Source organism: Xyrauchen texanus, chromosome 31, assembly GCF_025860055.1.
Source record: "Xyrauchen texanus isolate HMW12.3.18 chromosome 31, RBS_HiC_50CHRs, whole genome shotgun sequence".
In the NCBI taxonomy this organism is placed as follows: Eukaryota; Metazoa; Chordata; class Actinopteri; order Cypriniformes; family Catostomidae; genus Xyrauchen; species Xyrauchen texanus.
In genome coordinates, this window is record NC_068306.1 from 26,394,655 (window position 1) to 26,400,654 (window position 6,000).

Here is a 6,000-nt window from a genome sequence, read left to right on the forward strand (position 1 = left end):
ACGAATCACAAATGAAAATGATTTTTCACAGTGCAAATGTTTTTATCAGTCAAACTTAATCGACATAGCGCCAACAAACGCATGTGAATTATGTCTTTTTAAAAGGAAATCAACAGCTAGACTTATTTGAAATGCCTGTTCTAGACATTGCAATCTTGGATTGAAGTATTTCAAAACTATTGCTTACACTCTTTGAGAATTTTTTTTTTTTTAAGTTGTGGCCAAGTGGGTCTTTTTCCATTTCACTTTGTGGCGTTTTATGTTGAGCTATGGTTTCATAACATGGCCCACTATTTCGATCATATTACATATATTACATAGCCAGGTGCCTCTGTTTGTACTGATGTCATTTGCAAGATGAAGATCAATCTCATTCTAACAGTCATGATCCAAGTGGAGATAACATGCCTTTCAGCTGTAATGTTCATCTTGCTTTCTCTATCTTTTTCAGTGTACAGGATGGCCTACCTGCGGCTGAAAATGCTTTTCTCGCACCTGCTGACCTCACACCCTGAGCCAATAATATGGACCTTGCTGCAGCACACCCTCCAGAACGAGTATGAATTAATGCAAGACAGACACTTAGACCAGGTACTAAGAACCCAACTCTTGCTCTTTACTGTGTACATGCAAGTGTGTTGCATTTGCTGTCTTGGATAGTAAAATTCTAATTATTTTAAATACAGATTAAGTTCAACTTTAAAAATATAACTAGACGTGGCTTTGATGTTACCGTGTTACATGACCGCATTGTTCATCCATATGTCTTTAACACTAATCACATGTTGGCAAAAAAATAGCATATATTTTTTTACAATTTACATGTGTAATTATAAACATGATGACTCCAGAGACTTTTTGTTGTTGTTTGTGTTAAAAGTCTATCAGTGATTTAGACTTTCCTTGACCTGTCAAGTGCTTGTCCGAGAATTCTACCAATGCTTTGTGATGTAAATTATCATAAACAGGGACATGCACAATCACTAGAAACATAGGAGCATGGGTGTAGAACTATAATGCTGTATGTATAAAACGTACATATAAAAAATATAACACCTAAGTTTTTATATTTTACATCATATTATGTCCTTTTAGATGAAAATATCATATAAATGAATGCAATTTATTTTAATGTTTCTTGGACCTAGTTCTGCATAGTCTTCTTTGGTCTTTTGAGACCCTGTTTTAAAGCTATTTTCATGATAAAAATGTCTTGAAAAGGGAATTTTAAGATTATATAAAAAAACGAAATACTGTTTTCCCTCCTCTTTGCATTGCAGTTGATTATGTCAGCCATGTATGCCATATGCAAGGTGAAGAACGTGGATTTGCACTTCAAAACTATCGTGACGGCTTACAAAAAGCTGCCCAATACTAATCAGGAGGTGAGTGCACATCGATACACCTGTATTTTGTTTCAGATGATTGGAACGGCAAGTCTTCGATTCAGCAGCTTTGTGTTACTCTTTAAATAATAGTGAATATGAAGTGATATTAATATCAGTTCAACACTCAACTTGTCTCTCTTTCTCTTCTCTCTCTCTCTCTCTCTCTCTCTCTCTCTCGCTCTCTCTCATTTTTTGTTTATTTTGGATTTGGCAGACATTTAAACATGTGTTGATCCGAGAGGGTCAGTACGACTCAATCATTGTCTTCTACAACCTGGTCTTCACACAGAGACTGAAGACAAACATTCTTCAATATTCCTCTCCTCGGGTGAGATGCATGTTTTCATTTCATTAAAGCAAATGGTTACATTATTGCTGCTTGTGTTATACTGCCATCTAGTGGTTTGAAAGAAGCATAGGTCAATTTGTTTTGCATTTGACATTTGATACGTTATCTAAGATATGTAGATATTGTTCACGTAGTTTCGTCAATGTTTTGTGGTTTGACTGATGGGTGTTTGTTTTTCTCCCAGACACCTCCTCTGTCTCCCATTCCCCATATCCCTTGCAGCCCCTACAAAAACTCTCCTCTGCGAGTGCCTGGCAGCAATAATGTCTATGTCTCCCCATTGAAAAACAGCATGTCTCCTGTGGTCATGACCCCACAGAGCAGGTATCACATACGTCATTAGATTGTCTTTTAGTTTTAGAAATGTGCAGCATCATATCTCATATCATTACATTTAAAACTTTATCCATGCTTGAACTGCTTTCTTTTTTTGCCATTTTACAAGTCCACATTTAAACCAGAAAATAAATCAGTATTTTGAAAATTCTAATGCAAAGGAGCATTATGATTTAGAATACATATTATATGCTCACTACAGCTCACTAATCTAACTTCTAAATTTGTAACATTGGTTATGTACTACAGGTCATGCTGTATTTTCTTGCTTCATTGAATTTTACAAGATGTTTTCTGGAATATTTTTAAATCATGCTGTATAACATGGATCATCAGGTCCATGCCAGCTCAAGCAAGCTGTCATTAAAAGGGGACGTGTCAATTACTAAGAAATGATCATGCTGATAATTGCATTTGTAATGTAGAAAATACATAAGAGATTTGTGTGTGTGTGTGTGGTACTAATTGTGGCATCTCTTTTGTATTGTGCTGTCTTGGGCAGAATTCTGGTATCGATTGGCGAGTCATTTGGGGTTTGTAATTTAAAAGCACTTATTAAGCTTTCAAACCAGTTTAAACTTGTTAGACATTGTTTTGAAGTCTCTTTTCTCACTCTTTCTCCAAACAGTCAGCAGACAAATTTCAAAAGATCAATCAGATTGTGAGCAGCACTGATCTTTCCCTCAAGAGGAGTCTGGAAGGAGGCTCCACCCCCAAACCCCTGAAGAGATTGCGTTTCGACATGGATGGGCAGGATGAAGCTGATGGAAGGTGAGAAAACAATTCATGCTCTATTTCTCTGGTAAGATTTTTCTCTTTCTTCAACATTCCAGTGAATCATTGAGAATGTTTTTTGTTTTATTTTGTTTTATAGCAAAACAAGTGTTGAATCAACGCTGATTCAGAAGCTGGCAGAAATGAGTAAGTGTCCTGCTACTTTGGTACATGTCTGTTGTTTGAAATGTGTCGCATCTTCCTCTCTCTCAATTTTATGTTCGTCATATTTATGGGTGTCTGCAGCTACATGTTACTTAACACAAAAATCTATTTCGACTTGTACCTTCTTTTTACATTGAGGCACTTAAAATGGAATCTGTAAACGTTAAAAATACTCACTGTTTCAAAAGTATAGCCACAAGATTAAACAGTATGCATGCTAACAGGATTTTAGTTTGAAAAGATTGCTTACTAAACTATTTTGTGTAAATTTATATCCATCTTTATAACTTAAAGGTGCTATATGTAATATTTTTATTGTACTAAATCATAAAATGATCATAATATGTCATTAGAGAATTAGGATGCTAAGTTGAAATACTGGCTTCTCTGATAACAATGCTACAGTATATCCTACTTGGAAGTTTCCATTACGGGCCGAATTTCTGTTTATGTTTTGGCCTCTGTGATCCCGCCCACTGCCCACTCACCAATAGTATTTCGACACCACCGGGTAAACAGATTTGAACAAGTTTGCTGGCAAACAACACTGGATCAGAGATAACCACCTGACCTAAAAAGCCTCGTCATCCATCTAAAAACCACCATGACCAGAGGCATAGTAAAACAAGGATAAATATTGGAGATGCCTTTGGAAGTTGGAGACCGCTTAAAGCCCAGAAATCCTTTAAAACGGATGCTGAGTTGGGTAATTTTCTTGCTGCATGTCCTCATTCTGGCAACCCGCATGAGCTGCGAGTCTGGGATGGGGCAGACAACTCCAATATTTAGAATTTGGACTGCAGTACACATTTCAAACGCTTGTTGTCAATCTTACATATAGCAACTTGAGGCAGGGTGGGGCTGGGTCGTGATTCCACACACCCGGCCCCTAATCAGGCAAAGCAAGCCTCAGAGAGGGATAAAGGCTGACTGGAAGCTGGAGTGAGTGAGTGAGTGAGTGAGTGAGTGAGTGAGTGAGTGAGTGAGTGACAGACAGACAGACAGACAGACAGACAGACAGTCTGTCTGTCTGTCTGTCACTCAATCACTCACTCACAGTGTTATATGAAACTTTTATTTATATTGTCAAGCCGGTTCTCGCCACCTCCTTCCCGGGTTTCGGTACCAGTGTAAAGGGATTAATGGAAAGGAGGAGGTGAGAACCGGCTTGACAATATAAATAGTTTCATAATAATTTGACAATCAAATTATATTCAGCCCAAATTCATTCACAAAGTATCCGTGCCCTCTATATTCAAATTATACCATAGACATTGTTGTGTCCTGTGAAATTGTCTGTTATTGCCAAATAATTTTTTTGTCATTGTAGGTTCAACTCGAACTCGGATGCAGGAGCAAAAATGGAAGAGTCCGTGAAAGAGCATCCAGAAACCTGAGTCAAGACACACTGTGCTGCTTGATAAAACCATTGCACCATTAAAGGGAAAGGCTGACATCCAAGAGTGTTTTATGTTCTTACATTTTAGACTCATTCACCTGTTTTAGTATTTAAGAGTTGCATTGTATTTCCTGAAATAGCATGGCTGTTTCCTGTGTTATTTCATTTTAGTTTGTTTCAAGTGTGAGGATCCATGAAGAAGTTTTTATGCTTTATTTTATAAAGTAGGTAATTGAGAAAAATAAGGTTGTGGAGATACTTTACAAACATATAAACAATTGTGGGTTTTACATGTCATGATAATTTATTATTTTGCATTTTGGTTGTCATTTTAATTTTATAGCTGCCTACTTTAATTTGCAGTCCTGGCAATGTGGCATAATCATGTTTTCAGCAAATGTACTTGTGGCCTTTTGTAAGCATTTCATTGTTCGCATTTTATTTGGATTGATAAAATCTAATGGATTTGATTTAGAAAATGAATTGTAATAGAAATTGGTTGCTGTTCAAGCATTATTGGGTTTAATGTTAAGGGATGTGAGTGGGCATGTTTGTCAACATTTGGTCATCTTTAATTAACTTTTTCGTACTGGACAGAGTTGTCTGTTTTTGTGATGGAATTTTAAGATTTTTTAATTTTTTATTATGTTTTGATTATTTTTACTCTGTCATTTAAAAAAAATAATAATAATTATGTTGTACTTAAATGTTCTTTAAAAAAGATTATGTAATGCCTCGAAAGTTTAACAATTGACTTGTTTGGTTATGAAAAATGTGTCCTGTTGTTGATTTATTGAAAACATCTTGTGACCACACACTAAAGAGATGTGTCATATGTAGATAATGATGTATCGCACCCATTTTATTGATAAACTCTGTTTAGGCATGTCTTGGCAGATGCATCTTTCATTACTGGAATACTGTTTGCCAGGAAATAAGCTCCCCAATGCATTGGTATGTAAATCACATTACAGTTGCTGAAGTACAAACGTGTATTTGAAAAGCAGAGAAACGGCACCATTCTTAGCGTTTTGATTTTCTGTGACTTTAAAATCGATTTTATTTTTTTTAAGGCATAGTACATGCAAAAATGGAAATGATGCCATTATTTACTGCTGTTCTAAACCCCTTTTGCTTTCTTTTATAAAAAGTTCATGGAATGCAATAAAAGTCAATGGAGACTTGAACAAGCATACTGCCTGTCTTCATTAAGTAATCACTATGTCTGGTTTCAAGGTTGTTTTCAATCAGCTGAACAAATTCTGTTTTCCAATCGCATCACAGAAAAGAAATGGCACATAAAGATACAAAATGACGGGTGTCTAAATATGAAAAATCAAGTCAGGAATCTCTGTAATTTTGTGATCTGATCTTAGTTTCAGTAATCGTATCAAAGCAACAATTAAATCGGCCTACTAGCATTTTATAAAATACAGCAAGAATTAGATGTCTCCTATCCAAACAAGACTTAAAGGGTTAGTTCTCCCAAAAAATTCAAATGATCTCTTAATTTACTTCTCATTTATCTATACTTCTCATATACTCTCATGCTATCCCAGATGTGTATGACTTTCTTTCTTCAGCAGAAC

General features: G+C 35.9%; 1 pseudogene; it reads left to right on the forward strand.

The window, feature by feature from the left end:
* The window catches only part of LOC127625390 (retinoblastoma-associated protein-like), a 51,502-nt pseudogene extending 45,915 nt beyond the window's left edge, over positions 1-5,587 (forward strand).
* The last annotated feature ends 413 nt before the right edge of the window (positions 5,588-6,000 follow it).